The sequence below is a fragment of the Petaurus breviceps genome, unplaced genomic scaffold (assembly GCF_028583685.1).
Source record: "Petaurus breviceps papuanus isolate PSGF00001 unplaced genomic scaffold, PetGlider_PUasm1.0 90591, whole genome shotgun sequence".
Classification (NCBI taxonomy): Eukaryota; Metazoa; Chordata; class Mammalia; order Diprotodontia; family Petauridae; genus Petaurus; species Petaurus breviceps.
The window spans coordinates 1513376-1536684 of NW_027187280.1; the positions used below are offsets into that span (position 1 = coordinate 1513376).

The window sequence follows — 23309 nt, forward strand, 5'->3', positions numbered from 1 at the left end:
TCTATGAAATGAAATGACATGAGGACTTCAATTCAAAGCCTAACTCTGCTATTTGATACCTTCATGACCTTGGGTAAGTCACTTATGGGTCTCTTTTCCTTATCTGTATAACAAAGGGGTTGAACTAGATTAGGGATTTTTAACCTAGATTTCATGAACTTTTAAAAAATGATAATTATTTCAATACAATTTTGGTTTCCCTTGTGATTCGATGTACTTCATTGAATGTATTTAAAAACATTATTGTGAGAAGGTGTCCACAGCTTCATCAGACTGGCAAAGGGGGTGAGGAAGCCAAAAAGGTTAAGAACCTTTGGCCTAGGATGTCTAGGGGCCTTTCCAGCTCTAAATCTATAATGCTATAATGACACTGGAAAATTTGTAAAATTCTGTACATCAGATTGTCCTTTCTTTTAACAAAGAGAAAAATACTAAAGCATGTATGTATTATAAATTGCAATCACTCTTTTATGTTAGTTTTTAATACTGTACATTGTAGAAAATTTAAGTTTTTAATAACGTGTTGAAACAGAATTTATCAATAAAGTTTTTATATTTTAGTGCTGTCATACTGGGTGTTTCATTTTATCTCTACAGTGGGGCAGCTAGGTGGTACAGTGAAAAGAGCACCAGCCCTGGAGTCAGGAGGACCTGAGTTCAAATCTGGCCTCAGACACTTGACACAATTACTAGCCCTTTGACTTTGGGCAAGTCACTTATCCCCAATTGCCCTCCAAAAAGCAAAACAAAAACAAACAAACAAAAAAGTTGGGGTGGCTAGGTGGCACAATGAATAGAGTAACAGCCCTGGAGTCAGGAGGACCTGAGTTCAAATCCGGCCTCAGACACTTAACACAAAAAATAGCCATGTGACCTTGGGCAAGTCACTTAACCCCAATTGCCCTCCAAAAAGCAAAAAAAAAAAATTTATCTCTACAGCATCCCCTAGTAGATGGGTGGGGACAAAACCCACTAAATGTCTACTTTAAAGATGAGGAAACTAAGGAGTTGAGAGAAGTGATTTGCCCAAGGTCACTTATGAGTTAGTAGTAGAGACAGGGCTAGTAGATAAGATTCCTTCTACTGGCTGTTTGTGGCCACTAACAAATTCTTTTCATTTAAGCTGGTCCTCTAACTCTAATAATTAGAGCTAATAAATGTAATAGTAAATAGTAAAATTATATGTGTATATATAAATTTTTTCAGTGTTATGGCTGTTTCTGCTCAGTCATGTCCCAATCTTGGTGACCTCATTTGGGATTTTCTTGGCAAAGATACTGAAGTGGTTTACCATTTCCTTCTCCAGTTCATTTTACAGATGGGGAAACTGAGGCAAACAGGATTCAGTGACTTGCCCAGGATCACACAGCTATAGTGAATATCTGAGGCCGGATTTGAACTCAGGTCTTCCTGACTACAGACCAGGCCATCTAGCCACCGTGCCACCTAGCTGCCCTACAATAACATTCAGTGTTAAAGACCTTTCACTAAATCAGAAGGAACCTCCTCTAATTAGTCTGTGTTACAGAGGTCTATGTATATTTTGAGAAATCTGGAGAATAAGCAATTCACCAAGCTGATTTTTTTCCTGAGAGGCCTTTCCTTCATTTAGTACCACGGGCTGAGCAGTATATTGCTGCATTCACTGTTAAAGAGAAATCTGGAATCTATTTGTGTGGGGCCCAAATATACTAAGATTGACTGAATGAGTTGCTTAGTGACAGAGTTCACATAACAGTGCTTCTTCCTCCCCCCCCCCCCAGTAGTGCTGGTTGTTAAGAACAAAGGAAGATAGGCTCTCAGAGGGCAGTTAAGTGATATAGTAGATACAGTGCTAGGCAGACTCATCTTCCTGAGTTCAAATGTGGCCTCAGACACTTTTCTAGCTGTGTGACCCAAGGCAAGTCACCTAATGCTGTTTGCCTCAGCTTCCTCATCTGTAAAATGAGCTGGAAAAGGAAATGGCGAACCACTCCAGTATCTTTGCCAAGAAAACCTTGCCAAATAGGGTCACAAACTAAAATGACTGAACAACACAGCTGACAAGGAACATAAACATCAACTGTTCCAACCACTTTGACTGACAAAGAAGAAAACGGAGTCCAAAGAAGGGAAATGACTTAAAGACAAGCAATGACTCCCAAGCCAGTATCTGCTATACCATGCTGCCTGCGGGTGGGGGCATCTCAGAGCCTTCACAGTCTGTCAACTCCAAGTTGGAGATTTTTTTTTCTTGTGATTATTACATTCACCCCATAGGCTGGAATTTGGAACTAAATGAGAGGACATTAGCACAAGTCTCTCAAAATTCCCCCCCTCCCCTATTGCATCAAGTTCTGCCCCCAGAGCCACCAATTTTACTAAACAAGTCACTTTTCTTGAGGTCTCAGTTTGGTCCTCTGTAAAATAAAAGCCTAAACTAGAGCATATTTCAAGGTTCCTTCCATATTCCAAGGTTCTTTGTAACTCTGACATTCTATGTAAATAAAATCAATTCAACAAACATTTATTAAGCATCTGTTATAAGCATGGAACAATGCTTGGCACTGAGGATAGCTATAAAAATAAAAAGGCACAGTCCTTGCCCTGAGGTAGCTTATTATCTACTAGAACTAACAGATCCACCAGAACCAGTGAGCATGTCCTAAAAGTCTATGTTCTAAAGTTCCTCATGGGCTCTAACATTCTTTATTCTCTGTTCTAAGTTCCCTTCCAGTTCCTCCATTATTTGCTCTATGTTCTAAGGCTCCTCCCAGCTCCCACATTATATGTTCAAAGTTTCCTTCCAGCTCTGATATTCTGGGCTCCTATCCCCTTAAATGGGTTAGGTTAATCATTATACTTACAATCTAGTTTACTCTATCAATTTGCTTAGTAAACCTTTTTTTTTTTTTAAGATAAAGCAAAGGAAAGCTACTGCCCCACCTCTGACTACTCCTCAATTGGTAGAGTCTAAATTGATGAGATTTTGCTGTCCTGAGAACATTAAGTCTGTGTGACAAGACAGGCCCTGCATTAAGGAAGTCAAAGAAGATGAGGCCCATAGGAGTTTTTGACCTAGGACAGACAGCACCAGCATGTAAGAAGGAAATGCTGCCCAGGCCTGGAAAGTAATCAGACAGCTCTCTGTCCTGGGGCCTAGGATGCACCATCCTGGCTAGAAGAAGCAATAAACTTTCCAACAGAGATGGGGGGAAGGGGGGGAGGGTAAAAAAAAAAAGTCAGATGTAATGTGGGGAAGTGATGTCATGTGGGAAATTGTACTCAAAGATAAAGGAACAAGTGATTTTACAGACAGTGCAGGAAACAATGTAGCTTTAGTTAGCCGGCAAATTTCCCCCAAATGGTGCCAAAAAGCAGCAATTTTTAGAAGTGGCCTTTTTAAAAGAGCTCTATAGAGCTGCACAGGAAGAGAGGGACTCAATTTAGTACTTCTCTCCAATGGGCCTTTGGGAAGCTGTCCTGCCCCTCCATGGTTTATTGCTGCTTGGATTCACCACCCAAGCAAGAGACAAAAACAGAACTGCCCTTTTGGAACAGGACAACCTAGAATCCTAGAATGTCAGAAATGGAAGGATTCTAAGGACAAAGAACACAATATCAGAATTGGAAAAAAACTTAAGAGAATATAGAATGTTAAAGCTAGAAAGAACCTTAGAACATAGAATGTTAACATTGGAAGAGACCTTAGAACACAGAATGTCAGAACTGGAAGAGAATTTGGAACATAAAATGCTAGACCTGGAAAAGATCATAGAAAATGGAATATCAGTGCTGGGAAGGCACCTTGGAATATAGACTGTGCTCAGAGCTGAAAGGGATCTTGGAACACAGAATGTAAAAACTGAAAGGACCTTAGAACATAGGATTTTAGGGGTAGGAGGGCAAGGTGGGAGCAGAGCTACTAGAATCCAGGACTCCCGAATCCCACTACTGCCCTTTCCATCTCATATCTATAGTCCAAGTCAGACCCTCCTTAAAAGGGACTTCTGGGTGTAGTTTGGAGTAATCAGAGAAAGGAAGGGGATGGTGGTGGGAGAGGAGTTGGAGATAGACCCAGTGTGAGAGAAAACATGTGACCAGGAAGAAACTGAGCAGTCTGTGACAGCAAAGCGATATGGAAATTAATGGAGGTTGGGGGAAAGAAAAAAGAAAAGCTCAAGAACACAAATAAAAGCATTCAAAACAAGTGAATTTTAGATCAAACTATGCATGAAGCACAAATCATTTTCTTTCCCTCTACACACTTGGTGGGTATGATTTTGAGCCTGCCATGTCAAAATGCCTCACTCATCAGAGCCAAGCAAACCCAGGCACTGAAGCTGGGAAAACCCTGCACGCAGCTGTGAGCCCACTCATCTTTTCCCACGAAATAACATTTTAAAAGGCAGGATAGCAAGACATTTAGTATCATTCTCAAAGAGAAACTATAGCACAGGAAACAGAAAACTCAGACTAGGAAGCAATATGATATGATTGAAAAATCACTGGACTCAGAGTTCTCATTCAGTTGAACAAGCATTTTAAAAGTATTTACACTATGCTATGCCTTGAAGGTACAAAGATGAAAAAAGGTTCAGTCTACCAGAGCCAACGGAGCTACTTCAGCTTGTTAGAATGTCCTAATATAGGCAGTGCACAGAAGGCTCACCTCAGAGTCAGAAAAACCTGAATTCAAGTCCCATCGTTGACACACATCTGCTGTGGTAAGTCATTTAATCTCTCTGTGAGTCTGGGTACCTTTCTAAGACTATCAAATGCCAAGTGTCTGATTAGAATTGGGTTCATCCCCTTACCCAGAGATCCGTATACATAGCTCTGAAACCTCCCTTCCCCACTTCCGAAAAAATGTTCAAAACACTTTGGCCCAGTGTTTGACCTAAGATTCTAAATATTTGTGGACTAGCCAAGTCCTCTCTCTAAAACTTGTTTCCTCATCTACAAAATGGAGATGATACAATTTGCAAGAACTACTTAGAAGGGCTGGCAAGAAGAAAGCAATCGATAAACCCTAAAGCACTAGAGAAATGGGAGCCTCTCTTATCATCCCATCATCATCCTTATCATTGTTACCACCAGAGAAATCACAGGGTAGCCACGGACTACTAGGTGACATGGAAGGGAGAGGGATAGAGGGACAGTCCCTAGAGGGGAGAGGGATAGTCCTGTGATCTCACTGGTATGAGGAACTCCCAGGTGAAGAAACTCCCTCTACCAGTACAACTTAGCAGTTTCTCTGCAACTTAAGAGTCTTAAAGAATTACATGGGTACATCTTTCAGTTCAATCCAATAAATATGTAATAAGTGCCTACCATGAGCAAAACAACTATGGAACAGATGTTCTCGAGGTACCTGCTCAGCATAGGGCACCGTGAGGGTCCAGTGGGTTGAACATCAAGGAGCTTCAGGTCTACTTGAGGGAAATCCAAGAACAGTTAGATAAAAATGCAAAGCAAACTAGAAGTCGCTAAAGGAAGGAGTCAATGAGTGCTGGAGGCATGCATAGAAGGGCAGGGAGATTTTGTGTGAATCAGGGTGGATCAGGAAGGCCTTTCAGAGGATGTGGGATCAGAGACAAGCCTAGAAGGTTTTGTTATACTTTGAAGAGTCAGAGAAAAAGGGGGAGGGCACTGGAGAGGGAGGAAGAGCATGAGTCAGACACACAGTGCTCTGCACATAGTAGGCACCTGAGTAACACTCCCCAGACTCTGTCTGAATCATCATTGTGAGGAAAGCATTTTTTAAATCTAAAAACTCAATCTAAATGTTAGTCATCATATTGATTCCTTATCAGTGTCTTTTTTTCTCATCCTACCCTTTCCCCTCTCCATGTAGAAGGCAGCTACCTGTGCCCATCAAAAACTCCCTCTATCCCACCACATCCCACTCCAGCTGTAGAATATCTATCTTCAAGGCCAGGAGGAGCAGGTGGTATCCTCCCCTATGAAGCCTTCCTTGACACTCCCCACCCCCAACTCCTAATGAAACTGATCTCTCCTCCCCAAGCTCCTGTTTTTACTTAAAAAACCTATAGAATATCTGAAGAACCGGAAGGAATCTTAAAGTTTATCTAGTCCATAAGCCCCAAATGGGATCATGAAGAGTTGGACATGATTGAAATCAGTTAACAACAATAACAGATAAGGAAATTAAAACCAAGAAAAAGGTTTTTGCCCACCATCACACATGGGTAGTAGAGACAGGACTTGAACCCAGTTCCTATGACTCCAACTCCAGTGACCTTTTCACTATACTACACTGACTCCTCCCCCTTCCCCCCCCCTCCCCCTTCCCCCCCCCCCCAGCCCCATCCAAGTATCAGTTCCTTAGGAGTAAGGTAGCTTATGATACCTTTAAATAATAACACCAAGCACAGTTCATGCTCTCATTAGCAGGAAGGAAAGGCTGCTAACCCCTGGAGTCACTGGAGATGTGTACAAACTGGGGCCTGATCTTTATCAGCTATGCAAGTCACTTGCCCTCTCTGAGCGTCAGTTTCTTATTCATCATCATCTTCATATTTATATAAAATTTTAAGCTTTACAGGTGAGCTAGGTGGCACAGTGGATAGAGTGCCAGGCATGGCATCAGAAAGACTCATCTTCCTGAGTTCAAATCTGGCCTAAGACACTTTCTAGCTGTGTGACCCTGTCACTTAACCCTTTTTGTCTCAGTTTCCCCATCAGTAAAATGAGCTGGAGAAGGAAATGGCAAACCACTCCAGTATCTTTGCCAAGAAAACCCCAGATGGAGTCAGGGAAAGTTGGACATGACTTAAACAAGTAAACAACCAAATTAAGCTTTGCAAAGTAATTACACACACATACAATTTAATCTGTAAAAATCTTATATGTAAAATCAGAATAATAATTTTAGCACTACCTACCTCACAGGTCTATTGTGAGGCAAATGCTACAGAAATGAGTCATTATTATCAAATAATAAGCACTTAATAATAGCTGAGATATATAGAACATCAAGGTTTGCTAAATGTTTGACATTAATTTTTTATTTAAAACTTACAACCACCTTGAAAAGAATTACAATTCCTATATTACTGATTTGGAAACAATAGTTCAGAGGTTAAGTGACTTAGCTCTAAGTGTCAGAGGAAGGATTTGAATGCAGATCTTCCTCACTTCAAGAGCAAGCAGTCTCTGCAGCATGACTTCTCAAGATAATATTGAAGGCATTAGGCCTCTCTAAGATAAATGCTATCTTATAGGATTATTGAATATTAGTGCTAAAAAAGAACTTAAAAATCATTTCGTCTAAGTCAGGAGTGGGGAACCTGCAGCCTCAAGGCCACATGTGGCCCTCTAGGTTCTCAAGCTCCGCCCTCTGACTGAATCCAAACTTCACACAACAAATTCCCTTAATAAAAGGATTTCTTCTATACTATGCATATATATATATGTATACACTATATATTCTAAACTTGGAAGCAGCCAAAGGGTCAAACTTGAGGACCTAGAGGGCCACACAAGGCCTTAAGGTAACAGGTTCCTGAGCCCTACCCCTAAGGACTTAAACTCTAAGTCATTCATTTTAGAGGGAAATAAACTGAGGCCCCAGGAGTAGTAAACGGCAGAGCTGAGATTCAAACCCAGGTCTTAGCCCAAATCCAGTATTTTTTTTTTCAGTACACCCTGATGCCAGCTATAGGAGGTGCACAGGGCATTAGGTATGGGAGGAAAGGAAAAGAGTCAAAAGAGATGCAGATACAGATCTCACCTACTACTTTTTTTTTTTTTTTGCTTTTTGAAGGGGGGAAGGCAGGGCAGTTGGGGTTAAGTGACTTGCCCAAGGTCACACAGCTAGTAAGTGTGTCAAGCGTCTGAGGCCGAATTTAAACTCAGGCCCTACTGACTCCAGGGTCGTTGCTCTATTCACTTCACCACCTAGCCGCCCGTCACCTACCACTTTTACCAGTTGTGTGGCCATGAGCATGGACCTTCACCTTCTAAGCCTCTGTTTCCTCATCTGCAAAATGAGTTTAATAACAGTACTTCCCTCATAGGATTGTTGGGATGATCAAATAAGATAATATTTATGAAGTTCTAAATAATTATCAACCTTAAAAGAGAGGTATTATGGGGTAGAAGGCTGGCCTTAGAATCAAGAAGACTTGGGTTCAAATCCAACCTTTGCTAGAGACAAGCTATGTGACCATGGGGAAGTCATTAACCTCTCAGAGCCACAAGCAACTCTGTACAACTGTACATTACCAAGGATTTGTTGATAGGCATTTGTGAAATTTCTACATCCTGCCTTCTCCTTCATAAAAGAGATAGATAGATAGATAGATAGATAGATAGATAGATAGATAGATAGATAGATGGATGGATGAATAGATAGATAAATGAATAGGTTAAATAGATCTGTAGATAGACAGAGAGGTATATATACACATATATAGTTATATATGCATATTTAATAGCTTTAAATGCACTAAGACTTTTGGGACACCCTATGTGTATATACACATGTATGTTGCTAGAATACATGCATGTGTGTACATAGGTACACATATATGTATTTTTTAATTCCCTCAGTACTCAGAAGGAGACCCAAGATAAGGTATGGCACACTGATAAGAGCACTAGATTAGAAGAAATTAACCCTGTTTATCACTAGTTGAACAAGTCACTTTCATTCTCCAGGCTTCATCTGTAAAATGGGGATAATAACCCTTGTCAGGGTTATTGTGAGGATCGAATGAGAGATGACAAATGTGAAAGCTTTTAAAAAAAAGTATAAAGTGCTGTACAGCTGTATGGGTCAAATTACCCCTTCTTCAAAGGAAAAGTAGCTAAGAAAGCAAAGGGGGGACTGACAATGGGCAAGAGCCCCAGTGGGTCTGGCAGAAACTGCTGGCACCCAGAATATATTCAGTTCCCAAGAAGGGCTATTTGAGGAGCTGCCAGTGCCCTCTATCCACTGTCTGACTCACTTCTCTCAGGCAACTTGACCTTTGGTTGAGAACTCAGACCACAGGATCCACAAAACCAGCCACCAGCCATTATACAAAGTTAGACTCAGAAAAGGCATTAGAAATCACCTAAATTCAATGGATTTTGTTTTACAGATCAACTAGCCTAGGACCCAGAGTGGTAGAACTGCTGGCCCACAGGTAATAAGTGACAGAGCCAGGATTCAAACACAGACTCTAAGGATTCCAAATCCAGCACCTTTGCCATGACACCACCCTCCAGCATCCATTCTTCCTAAAAACTATTAGTAGATAAAGTCTCTTTATATAATATATAAATACTATTTATAATTTTTATATATTTATGATATTTATAAATATTATAATATTTCTAAAAATAAATATGTAATATATTATTATATTATATATAATATAAAGTCTATTTATAATTTTGGAACTTCAGGGTCAATCCAGGGCTGACAGGTTCCCAAACTCAGATGAGAGGGGCTTGTCTCCCTGTTACCTTCTCACCCAATCCCACAATCAGGGCTAGTTGGAATGCCTAATATATCCCCTACTCTTTTCTTCCTTCCATTTAATATCCTACAGAGAAGCAGTGTTAAATAGGGGATAAAGAACTGGCTTCCAAGCAAAAGCAAGGGAGATCTGGTTTAGAGTCCTGCCTCTGACACATACTGCCTGTGTGACCCCAAGTAAGTCACTTTATTTCTCATTATTTTAGGAAACTCTGTAAGTTACAGAGAAAGTGTTTACCTGCACTGGTACACTGAATTCCCTATACCAATGAAATCACATTGTCATAACTTAGGCTAGCCTAGTCAAGGAAAATCCATCCCACCACCCCAAAGTCAAAAGCTACGATCCCGGATTCAAATGGAATCTTTATTGTCCCTAAGACAAATAAGGGTTAACTTTGATCCTAACATTCAGAGCTAGAAGGGCTCATGGAGGGAAAGGAAAGAGGAAGAGAATAAGTATATAGTGCCTACTATGTGCCAGGCGCAGTGCTAAGCACTTTTACAAATGTTACTGATCCTCATAACAACTCTGTGAGGTGAGTGTTATTATTGACCCAATTTTACAGTTGAGGAAACTGAGGCAGACAGAGGTTAAGTGACTTGTCCAGTAAGTATCCAAGGCTGAATTTGAATTTAAGTCTGACTCCAGCCTCTTAGAGATCATTTAACTATTGTAATGAGATAAAGGTCTATAGTTTCATCGACTTGCCCAAGGTCAAAGGAATAATAGAAAGCAGAATTGGGATTCAGATCCAGATCCTCTGAAACCAAAAAGAGTGTTTTTTCTTTTTTTTTTTTTTTTGCTTTTTTGGAGGGGGGAAGGCAGGGCAATTAGGATTAAGTAACTTGCCCAAGGTCACACCACTAGTAAGTGCTGAGTGGCTGAGGCCGGATTTGAACTCAGGTCCTCCTGACTCCAGGGCCTGTGCTCTATTCACTGTTGCCACCTAGTAGAGTGTTTTTTCAACTCCACCATAGTGCTTTATGGATGATAAAAAAGCTTTCTTCATCACAGCCTCAGGGGTCCCTGGTTGGACTGTTTCTATTCTCCATTTTACAAATGAGGAAATTGAGGCTTGAAGAGGTTAAGGGACTTGCAAGGGATGGAGGCAGGACTCACACCCAGGTTTCTTGGCTCTATGTTTAGTGCTCACTTCACTATACCATCCACCCCTGATTATTCTCACACCAGAATACACATGTGCTGTTAACATGTCCCACATTCAAAAAGCTCCCTCACCTCCACCAACCCCATCTAACAGATCATTCATTTCATCTCCCCACAATAAAGCCCTCGAATCTGACAGCCAGATCTCCCAACTGCAAACCAATGGACCCAAAACTTTTATCAACTTGGATAGCCAGCCTTGAGTTCTGAGATCTAGGATGAGGCCTGTTTCCCTTAATATTGTTTATAAACATGTTTAAAATGGATGAAGCTCAAGAGAGAGAACTTTGGCCGGGAAATGCTTAATCCTGAATACTTGTAGATCGAAGATTCCCATGGATTCCCCTTAACAGACCAAGTTCAAGATCAACCCCCCCCCAAAAAAAACGGGGGAGGGTAACAAAGAGGGTGGCCTGATCAGGGTCCTAAGAAAGATCAATCCCATGAGCCTGGGAAAGAAGACTCACAAACGGAGCCCAACTGCTATCACGTTTAAAAAAACAAAGACCCTCTGAAACGAAGATTTAAGGGGGCGGGGGGGGGGCACAGATCAGAAGACTCCAGTGCATCAGAGATATTAATATTTCATATTTTGCCCTAGATATGACTGAGGGTTTTTTCTCCTTGCCTGGTTTTCCCAGGTGATTTGAATAAATGAACTAAAGAAAGTCTTTAATTATCCAGCTCAGCCCTGACATTCCCTAGTCAATCCCCGAAATCCATATCCCAACAAAAGGGTTCCTCCATAGATGCTGGTCAGTCACTTCTCTCCGATGCTTGGAGCTCTCTTACTCCGCTGAGAAGGTAAACACCGCTGGATTCCTCTAAAACCATAAATACCTCAACGCCTCGACATTCCTGAATCAAGCCCGTCCAGAGCTTGGGCCACAAGGGCCCTCGGGAGGGCTTCGCGGCCCTGCTCGATGCCAGAGAGCCCTAGGATTCGATTTACGCGTCCGCTCTCAAGGCTTGGAAAGATCCCGGCGAGAGAGGCGCGGTGGGAAATGTGTCTGCCGGCTCTCAGAGGCTCTCAGAGGCGGGTGGGAAACAAAGCCAGGGTCAGCTTCCCCGCGGCCCCATCCAGGGAGAGGTTAGGACAACGCCCCCCCATACACACACACAGTCACACACGCACAGTCTCACACACACACACACACACACACACACACAGACATACACCACACCACAGGACAACGCCCCCCCATACATCCCGGGACAACGCCCCCCCCAATACACACTCGCACACGCGCGCGCGCGCACACGCATACATATACACATATACACACATACTGACTAGCCTCAACATTCTCCTTCCCCCTCCCCCTCCAAACCCCAGACAGCGCGCCTAGGTTGAGAGAGACAAGAAAGAGGCGGGGAGGGGGAATCTCTTACCTTCTCTCCCCAAGAAAGACAGTGGACCTCTTCCTCTTCCTCCTCGCCCCCAATCCTCCTGCAACAACACCCAGACTGGCTGGCTCCGGTGGGGAGAATGAATTATCGGTCGGAGAGAGGAGGAGGAAAGGCGGCCGAGGGAGAGAGGGGAGGGAGAAAGGGAGGAGAAAGGAGGGGAAAGAGAGGGAGGGTAGAAAGGAGGAGAAAGAGGAGAAAGAAGGGAGGGGAAGAGAGAGAAAGGAAAGAGGGGGGAGAGAAAGAAGGAAATTCTAGGTGCTCCTGGTAGAGAGGAGGTGGGTCCAGAAGGGGTATTTAGGGTTAGAGATAGAGATCCAAGCTATGGGAGTGTGGAATAGGGATCAGGGTGCCAGGAAAGAAGGGGTAAGGATTGGGGCTCTGAGGGTGAGGGGCGGGGATCAGGACTTCGGAGGGAGCAGCGAAGAACCGAGGATGGAAGGGCGCGGGTGGGGAGCAGAGCTCGTGAAAGAGTTCTAGAAATGGGGGGTTAAGGGACAAAGATAGAGAATTAAGGGGTGAGGGGAGGGGATGGGGGCTCGAAGGACGAGGATCTAAGTGGTGGGCGCGGCGTACCCGCCCACCCCTTAGCTGTGGCGGCTGGCGAAGGGCTATGATTCCTCAGCGCAGTGCAAGCTTGGCCGAGTAGGCAGCTCAGCTCTCCTCCGAGGAGAGCCCTGCCCCAGCAGGGAGGAGAAGGGGAGGAAAAGCCCGCTGGCCCACACCCCCACTACCTACGAAAAGGGAAAAGGATAAGGGGAGATCGAAATGGAGCCAAAAGGAGGTCAAGCCAGTCCTTCCTCGAGACTAGAAGCCCAGTCCACCCTGTCGTGGTTTGAAGAGTGTCTCACTGCCCCCTTAGCCGTCGCCTTCTCCACCTCCTCCTTCCCTTCCCCTCCCCTTTCTCCCCTCTCTAGGGAGGGGAGAGGGAAAAAAAAACTCTAGCGGAATATGGCAGCAAAACCGGAAACAGCTTGAGGAAGAAATCCCCCTCCCTTCTCATCCTCCCTCCTCCCATTCCCCAAGCCTTACCGCTCCCCCATTCTCCATCCCCCACCCTGGCACCGCCTGAAATGAGCTCTGAGCTGGGAGCTGAAGAGGTATACATACCCCCTTCTCCCTGAGGATGGGGCTGCCGGCTGCATCTGGGGGAACAGCTGAGCGTCTTATCTGTTCCTGGTTCCCACAAACCAGAGGCCATGGCTCCTTCGAGTTATCGCAGTCACCCCTATTCCCTCCCCAGCCTTTACATACATACTCTTTTAACTGTGAATCACCCCAACCCTGGATGGGGAGTGGGAGTGAAGATCCACATACCGTTTTATTGGCTGTGAGGCTTAGTTTCTCCAAGAAGGGAAAACAGCCCTTGGACCATCCAGCGCTTCATTGTTGCTTCCATACCTCCCAACTACACACACTGTCTCAGTTTCTGTCATAGATGAGAGGTCCCTGAACTGATTATGTTCATCAATTTTTATGTAAAAAAAAATTACTAGTATCAATTATTCTAAATACAAATAATCCTTTATGCTTATTTATACAGCACTTTTACATCCGTTTTTAACATTTGATCCTGTGAAACGTTTAGAACATATTATCCTCATTTTACAGGGAAGGGAAATGACTCTTAGAGAAGTAAAATGCCTCACCCTAAGGTGGGTTTTTAATCTTTTTTGTTGTCCTGGACCCCTTTGGCAATCTGTTAAAAGTCTATGAATCCCTTCTCAAAAAACATTTTTGTTAATGCATGAAATAAATAATACCTAGCAAAGTGCCTTATAAATATTATCTTATGTGATCCTCACAACCCTTCGAGGAAAGTGCTATTATTATCCCCATTTCAGAGTTGAGGAAACTGAGTCAAAGAGAAGTTGTGACTTGCCCAAGGTTGCAGAGCTAGGAAGTGTCAGAGACCTGACTAGAACTCAAGTCTTCCTGAGTCCAGGCCTAGCAGTGTATCCACTGTATCACAGCCACATTACAAAAAAAAATCAATTATCAAAATATTTTTTAAAATAAGATCATGGAACCCAGGTTAAGATCCCCCTATCTAAGGTTTCACAGTAAGTGAACACTAAGTAAGACTGGAACATGTCTCTAGCAGGCTCCTAGTCTTAGCTTTTCCCACTCAGCCATCACAGGGAACTCAGAAAAGGAGGGAAAGTGGTTTGAATTTTTTTCTAGTGTGAAGGAAACTTCCCTTTCCAGGCAAAAACAATCATAATCATTAGCTACTTTGCATTTTCACTGAAAGTAGCAAAAGTCACGAATGACAGACAGAGCTAGAGTACTACCTTCAAACCCTGGGAGGGCAGGCTGATCTCTTTTCATTAATTCATTGCAAAGGCATTTCTTATACTCCTACTATATGCACAACATTGCTATACTGGCTGGGGAAAGTACAAAGCTTAGGTAAGACTGGTTTTATCCTGACCTCTGGATCCATTCATTGATCTATCCCATCTAGTTCCTGGTTCCTTTTATTCTGTTCCCAGCCCTTCCTCCTTCCCAAGTCATGGAATCTTCTCTGCTTGGTCCCCAAGCACAAAGATCCATGGGAAATTTTATCTGTGGAAAAGGTGAGGTAGAGACTTGGGGGGGGGGGAGAAGAGGGAGATCAGGATGGAAATTTGGAGTTTAAAAAAAAAGGCAGAGAAGAATTATTAATAATTAGAATTTAAAATGAAAATTTAGCCACAGAATTAAGTTTGAGCTCTTTGTTCTGGCATTCAGAGTCCTATAAAATCTGTCTCTCTGTAAATCTGTCTATCTGAGGGCAAGAACAAGGTAAAATCCCATATTGTTCTTGAGATTTTGTGATCTAAAGCAATACAGTGGTAAGAGTTCTGGACTTGGAGAGTCTGAAGAGACAAGGATTTAAGGGCAGTTAAGTGCATGACCCTGGGAAAATCATTTTACCCCTGTTTATTCATCAGTTTTCCCATCTTCTTTGTATAACTGGATAAAGTGCTTGTAGAGTCAGGAAGACCTGAGTTCAAATTCTGCCTGAGATACTTACAAGCTGTGTGAACCTGGGTTAGTCACTTAACCTCTATCTCAGTTTCCTCACCTGTAAAATGGGGATAATTACAGTACCTACCTCCCAGAGTGGTTGTGAGGATCAAATGAAATCATGTTTGTAAAGCACTATGCAAGCCTTAGAGTATATAGATGCTAGTTTTTATTAGTATTATTATTTGTAAAATGGAGTAAAATAATCTTTGCATTATCTTTCTCTGGGGTTATTGTGAGGAAACAATCCTTCATAAAAGTTACATGTGAGTTGCTATATTCTTATCTCTATATCCCCATAGCCTCTAACATAGGGACTTCTACAGTCAATGCTTGATAAGTGTTTATTGAATGAAGGAACACATAATTTTTGTATATAGATTTCCATTAACACACTGTTCACTAATAAATTATCTGTTTATATATGTATTACATGTATATATATATGTATGTGTATATACATATATTTTTATATAGATATATAATCTAAAAAATAGATTGTTTCATTCTTGAATGCTTCCACATTGTTGGAGGTAATCCTTGGTTCTCAAATACAAAAAAAGCCAGTAGAATACAGATGCTGATAGATCTATGGTTCTAGTCTGAACCCCAAAACAAACTAATGTGCCAGCTGCCTGAGACTCAGGTTAGCAAAGCATCTTTCAAAGTATCAAAGATTGTTTAATATCATATAAACACTTGTGTGCAAGATGATAGATAAAAACTACAATGTTACCATTTGTGAATAAATGCCCTATAAATAAAACAATGTTTATATAAGCTAGTAGGCTCCAACCTACCCAGTAAAAATCCCAGGTATGATCATGTCATTGCCCTGCTCAAGAAGTGACTCTCCATTGCCTCCAGGATAAAATACAAACTCCTCTGCTTAGCCTTTAAAGTCCTCCACAATTTGGCTCCAGACTATCTTTTTAGGCTTATTACACATTACTTCCCTTCATGGACACTCCATTCTCCCTACAATTCATCTCCAGTCTCCAAACCTTTGCCCTGGCTATTACTACCCATGCCTCCTCACCTCTGCCTTTTAGAAACCCCAGTTCCTTTCAGTTTGGTTCAAGCAAAACCACCCACCTAAACCTTTTCTTCACTTCCCTAACTACTGATTCTTCTCCCCACCCCACCCCCCATCCCCAATGGCTTTGTATATATTCTGTATTAACTTGTCTATGTATATTGTTCTCTTCAGTAAAATGTACACTCCTTAAGGGGAAATACCGTTTCATTTTTGTCCTTATCCCAATCACCTAGCATGGTACCTAGTACATACTGTTCAATAGTTTCAGTTGTATCCAACTCTCCGTGATTCCATTTGGGGTTGTCTTGGCAAAGATACTGGAATGGTTTGCCCTTTCCTTTTCCAGCTCATTATACAGATGAGTAAAAAGGGTTAAGTGACTTACTCAGGGTCATACAACTAGTAAGTGTCTGAGGTCAGATTTGAACTTGGATCTTCCTAACTCTAGGCCCAGTGCTTTATCCACTTTGCCACCCAGCTGCCTACATAGGAGGCACTTAATAAATGCTTATTGATAAACTGATTATCTCACTCTATTCCTCTTCACTTTGTATTCCAGCCAAGTCTGTCTAGTTGACGTTTTCCTGATCATATCTCATAATTTTCCCACTGAAAGCTTTTGCTCATACTGTTCTCTATAACTGAATTGCCTTCCCTACTCATGCCTTCCCATTTAATTCTGCTCATCCAAATTTAGAGAGATACACTAGATGAGCCTAGGGGATGCCCCTGGGTCCTAGGGTTAAAACAAAGAAGGTTTATGGTCCTACTAATCATTTACAAACTGCTGTTGAATGACAGGATCATTAATTGGGTTCTGGCCTTAAAAATCATCTAACTCAAACCCTTCACTTAACAGATAAAAAAAAAACAAGTCCCAGAGAGTTTTGATGTCTTGCCTAAGGTAACATAAGTAGTAAATGTCAGCAGGAGTTGATCCCAGATCTTCTAGTTCCAAACTCAGTGCTCCTTCCAAGGCACCTCTCTATGTTCAACTTTATATTTCAAAGTAAATCTGACTAAACAAAACAATTTAAAGTATACTAATATTGCACTGATTTCCTGTTCAAACCCCAGACCAACTAGGGCAGCTAAGTGGCATAGTGAGTGGATAGAGTGCCAGGCATGGAGTCAGGGAGGTTCATCTTTCTGAGTCAAATCTGGCCTCAGACACTTACTAGCAATGTGACCCTGGGCAAGTCACTTAACCCTGTTTGCCTCAGCTTTTCATCTGTAAAATGAGCTGGAGAAAGAAATGGCAAACCACTCCAGTGTGTTTGCCAAGAAAATCCCAAATGGGGTCACAAAGAGTCAGACATGACTGAAATGACTAAACAACAAAAAAATATTTCACTGATTCACTTGAACCCCATACCAACTACTGTTACTAAAGCTATTAAGGCCCTCCCCCACCCTCATCCCCCCACCTTCCCCACCCCAGTCCCTTTTCTCCCAAATGAAGTCAGAGTTGTTGTTGCTGCTGCTACTGTTTTCAACCCAAATCATTTTTACAATAACCTTCTGAGTTAGATAATGACTGTACAGTTATCCTCATTTTACAGAGAGTAAAATCATAGATTTAGAGCTACAGGAGGCCTGAGAATTCACCTCCCTCATTCTGAAGATCAAATTCTGAAAATCAAAGCCCAGAAAAATTAGGTAATTTATTCATGGTCACATTGGTAATACATGACAGAGCCAAGATTTGATCTCAAATCACTCTTCATACAAATGCAACATCATTCTTTCCACTATACCCATAATAATGATGATGACAGTGAGCATATATATGGTGCTTTCATGTTTACAAAGTCTTTACAAACATATCATTTGATCCTCACAGAGATTCTGTCAGCTAAGTGTGATTATTATGCCCATTTTGCAGATGAGGAAAGAGAGGCTCAGAGAAGTCATACAACTAATACATACACACATACAACATAAATAAATACAATAGAGGAAAAATTCCCACCTAGTTTTCCAGCCCAAGACCAGATGCTTTCCCCTACAACACACTGCCATACTAGGTGCCTGGTGGGAAACAACTTGAACTGAAACAAGAATCAGGGATATCCATTCTTTCGAGGTATAACTTGACAAAGAAAAAAACCCACTAGCATGGACTAAATGGAGTCACGACTACTAAGCTGGAAGAGCAGATAGTCTTCAATCTGAACATGATCCAAACTGATGTTTCCTTGAGTCTGAATCCCTGGTGAAGTGCGTGAGTCCACCATGTACCCAACCCGGGGCTTGGAGAGTATCTCTGCCTTCAAGAAGCTCATAATGCAGCTGGGAAGACAAGACACACACCAAAGACATGATCAAAGGATCACCCCAAAGATAAAAAGACCTCATTAAGGTGATCTCTGAGGATCCCACGAGGCTTAAATCTAGGATCCTAAAAGATTTTCAAAGAGCCAAGACTAACCTTAACCTAGAAAGAGCCTTAGAAGCTCCTTGAAGGGAGAATTCTATATGAGCAGGGGGAGGTTCAAAAAGGTGTCCTAGAAGGGGCAGGTCTTGAGCAGGACCTTAAGAAGAAGTAGAATCCGGAATGGAAGAGAAGTAGAAAAGTGGAAGGGCCAGCAGAGGAAGGAGGAACATCAGCAAAGGCACCAGTCTAGCTCTATTCACAGGTATGTGTGTATGTTTGGTAGTCACAGAATCAAAAGTCAGACATCATCTCGCACACTGCCCTTCATCTTACAGATGAGAAAACTGAAGTGGAGAAGTTAAATAGCTTAGTGGAAGCTAGGTGGCACAGTGAAAAGAGCCTGGAGTCAGGAGGACCTGAGTTCAAATATGACCTCTGACACTTAACACTTACTTGTTGTGTGACCTTGGGCAAGTCACAACCCCAATTGCCCTGCCCTCTCCCCTCAAAAATAAAGACCCCCCCCAAAAAACCTAAACAAAGAAGTTTGTATTTTTTTTTAAAGAAGTGAAATAGCTTGTCCAAAATCAAACAGGGAGAGAGTGGCAGATGTGGTATTCGAACCTGGGTCTTTTGACTTCAAATGCATATTTTTGCTACTCTATCACCTTGTTCTATCCAGATTTAGGAGATAAATGCAACAATAAATAATAACTCATATTTATGCAGTATTTTGAGACTTTTACAAAATGTTTTCCTTGAGGTGGGAGCAGAATATGGGGGCCTTAAATCTAAGACAGCCAGTAGAAGTGATGCTGTAAGGTCTGCATCAATGGGCTACCCAGCCTTGACTCCAACTGTTGCTCTTGCAATCCTTTTTCACCCATCTAGGATCCACACCGTCAGGCCTCATATCTAAGGCACTGAGACCAGAAGAATGTTACATGGAGAAAAAACTGTAAGATGAGACTAGAAATCAGATGGGATTGAACATTCCACTTGCCTTCCAGTGGCATGCTGATGAGTGTTTAACGATCAGCTCTCCAAAAAGGCCCAGAACACTTTTAAGTTAAATCTTTATTATTAACATTTTCTCCACCACTTTTCTCAGTTCAGACAATCAACAAAACAATGAAGCAAGCCCTGATTTATACATTCACTGATTTCCAAAGTGTAACTGTAAACAATGAAAATTTAACAATCTGCTTTGGCAATCCAATACAAGCTAGCTCTGGCACAAACTATAGACTGCCTTCATCAGTAGAGCTCCCCCTATCCATATTTTGCCTGCAGTGATTCCCCAACAGATAAAAGACCCCTTTTACTTTCCCTGTTTCTAAAATACTGAATCCCAAACTACCAAAGACCAAGTCTCTCTCCAATCCCTGTTTCCCAATCTCTCATCTACCACATGTTCTCTCATCTACCCTGATGTTCCATTCCACATTTGTCTGCCCCTTACTGCTAGTCCTGATCTATAATGCACAAACTTCCCTCCATGTTAGACTTCTTCCTCTTTTCCCCTTCTGGCTCCCTTGTTCCAATGAATCATACTGCATCCTATGCCTTCCTGTCTAGTATCAATTGTACTTTCTGTTCCCGTCTAGTATCAATTGTACTTTCTGTTCCTCTCCCCTGGCTGGTCCTGGAGTAGGAGGGAAAATACTTCTAGCTCCCCAATGCTACTTCCAGACACTCTTCTACCACCATCACTCAGCAACTTCTTTGAGGTTCATTTTATACAAATTTGTCACCCAATCCAGAACCTAGTTTCTGTTATCTACTAAACCTCAGGACATTTTTCCTCCTTTTTCTTTCTTTTTAAGTTAAAATGTTTTCAGTTAACAAACATCTATCATCTCTCCATTCCACCTCCTTCCAGAAAAAGAAGGAAAAAAACAAAGTCCTTGCAACAAATACACATAGTTAAGCAAAAGAAATTCCTGCATTAGCCATCTGCTAAAATATAAATCTCATTACACATATCTAGCCCATCATCTCCTTGGTAAGAGATGGTCAACATTCTAAAATCTTCAATCCTGGGGAATCATGATTGATCACTGTGTTGACTAGAGTTCTTAAGTCTTTAGAAACTGTTCATTTTTACAATGGTGTTATTATAGCATAAATTGTACCCCTGGATCTGCTTACTTTACTTTGCATCAGTCCAAAGTGAGGTTCAAAGAAAGAAGAAAAACACCCATATGTCAAAAATACTTATAGTAACTTGTGTGTGTGTGTGTGTGTGTGTGTGTGTGTGTGGCAAAGAATGGTGAATAAAGGAATGCTGATCATTTGGAGAATGGCTGAACAAATTAAGGGATATGCTGGAATGCTACTGGGCTGTAAGAAATTATGAAGGAGGCAGTTTTGGAAAAACCTTAGAAGACTTGTATGAACTGATGCAAAATGAAATGAGCAGCAATCAAGCTCTTTTTTGTTGGCTTGTAGTATTTTTTCTTTGACCTAGAAGCTTCAGACTTGGGCTGTGAAAGGCCTGGTAAGTTACCTTTGAGGTTTTTTTCACAAAATAACCAGTGGATTCTTTCTATTTTCACCTTGTTTTTTGGTTCTTAGAGATCTGAACAGTTTTCTTTCAAGATTTCTTGAAATACAGTATCTAGGTTCTGGTCATGGCTTTCAGGTAGTTCAAGTATTCTTAAATTATCTTTCCTTGATATGTTTTCCAGGTCAATCATTGTTTATATATCTGACATTAATCTTTTGACTTTATTTTAATATTTCATATTGTCTCATGGGATGAGATTGGAGGAGGTGAGAGACAATGAAGAATCTAGGATGACTCCTAGATAACTGAGTTCTGTTTGGCTCATTTTAATTTCAGGAATACTATTATTTGTGTAAGGTTCTGTACCTCTTTTACTAAGCTTTTCATTCTCTTTCTAAGGCTTATCTCCATAGCTCTAATTTCTTTTCCAATTATTTTCTTTATCATTCCCACTTCACTTAAAAGTATGAATTTTAACTTTTTTTTTTTGCTTTTTGGAGGGCAATTGGAGTTAAGCAACTTGCCCAAAGGTCACAAAGCTAGTAAGTGTTAAGTGTCTAGTCCGAATTTGAACTCAGGTCTTTCTGACTTCAGGGCCAGTGCTCTATTCACTGCGCCACCTGGCCACCCCAATTTTAACTAATTTTCAATCAATAAATATTTATTAAGTACCTGCTATATACAAGCTAATTAAAAGAGAGAAAGCACAAGAATGAAGAGGAGTTAAGGAAGACTTCCTGTAGAAGGTAGGATTTTAGTTGAGACTTAGAGGAAGTGAGGGAGGTCAGTAGTTGGTGCAGAAGAAGGAAGCATTCCAGGCATGGGGGACAGCCAAAGAAAATGTCCAGAGAGACAAGAGATGGAGTATTTTATTCATGGAAAAGTCAAGAGGCCAGTGTCACTGGATTGAAAAGTATGTGTTGGGGAGTAAAGTATAAGAAGACTGGAAAGGTAGAAGGGGACTAGGTTATGAAGGTTTTGAAAGTCAAATAGAGGGGCAGCTAGGTGTCACAGTCAATAAAGCACCAGCCCTGGAGTACAAATCCAGCCTCAGACACTTAACACTTACTAGCTGTGTGACCTTGGGCAAGTCACTTAACTCCAATTGCCCTGCCTTCCCCCCTCCAAAAAGATTTTTAAAAAGTCAAATAGAGCATTTTGTATTTACTCCTAGAGGCAAGAGGAAGACACTAGAGTTTATTGGGTGGGAGACATGATCTGTATGTTAGGAATATCACTTTGGTCGCTGAATGGAAGATGGATTGGAGTGGAGAGAGACCAGAAGCAGGCAGACTATTGCAATAATCAAGGTATAAGGTGATAAGGACCTGTAATAAAGTGGTGGCAGTATCAGAGAACAGAAGGGGGAGTATTTAAGAAGCAGCAGGCCTTGGCAACAGATGGGATATAGGGAGGTGAGAGACAGGAATCCAAGATGACTCCAAGATTGTGAACCTGAGAGACTGAGAGGATGGTTGTTACCCTCTACAGTAATAGGGAAGGTAATAGGAAGTTGGGAGTAGGGAAGGGGTATAGGAGAAAAGTTAATGAGTACTATTTTGGACACGTTGAGCTTAAGATGCCTAATGGATATCCAATTCAAGATGACTGAATGGCAACTGGAGATGCAAGATTGGAGGTCAGCAAAGACATTGGGGCAGGAAAGGTGGATTTGAGAATCATCAGCATAAAGATGGTAATTAAATTCATGGGAGCTGATGAGATCACCAAATAAATTACTAAAAAAGGGAGAAGAGAAGAGGCCTCAGGACCAAACCCTGAGGGATACCCAAAGTTAGAGTGTGTGATCTGGAGGAGAGGCCAGCAAGAAGACAGAAAAGGAGTGGTCAGATAGGAAGAAAAGCAGAAGAGCAGTGTTCTGAAAACTCAGAGAGAAGAGAGTACTAAGGAAGATGAGGGATTAACAATGTCAAAGGCTGAGAGGTTAAGAAGAATAAGGAGGGAGAAAAGATCATTGGATTTGACAACTAAGAGATAATTAGTAACTTTGGAAAAGAGCAGTTTCAGTGGAATGATAAGGTCAGAAGACAGATTCAACAGGGATAAGAGGAGAATCAGAGGAGATAAAGAAAGTAGAGGCACCAATTGTAGATCGCCCTTATAAAAAGTTTAGCTACAAAGGACAGAAGAAATATAGGATGATAGTTACCAAGAATGGAAGGACCGAGTGAGGGTTTTTTCAGGATAGGGGAAACATGGGCATATTTGAAGGCAGTAGAAATGAGCCAGCAGAGAAGGAGAGATTGAAAATAAGTGAAAGAGTGGGAATAACAGAAGGGGCAATCTGTTGGAGGAGATGGGATG

At 41.7% G+C, this 23309-nt stretch overlaps 1 protein-coding gene across 6 annotated transcripts in view; it reads right to left on the bottom strand.

Moving 5' to 3' along the window:
• The window catches only part of SRC (SRC proto-oncogene, non-receptor tyrosine kinase), a 169802-nt gene that overhangs the window by 107355 nt on the left and 39138 nt on the right, over nt 1-23309 (bottom strand). For 4 of the 6 annotated variants that reach the window (XM_069063528.1, XM_069063525.1, XM_069063526.1 and 1 more), the window contains exon 1: nt 12033-13009. The exons of 1 other annotated variant lie outside the window; for it this stretch is intronic. The gene's annotated coding sequence lies outside the window, so the exon portion shown is untranslated. Of the gene's footprint in view, nt 1-12032; nt 13010-23309 lie in introns of those variants that run through there. One more of the 6 variants, XM_069063530.1, reaches the window with a different exon arrangement.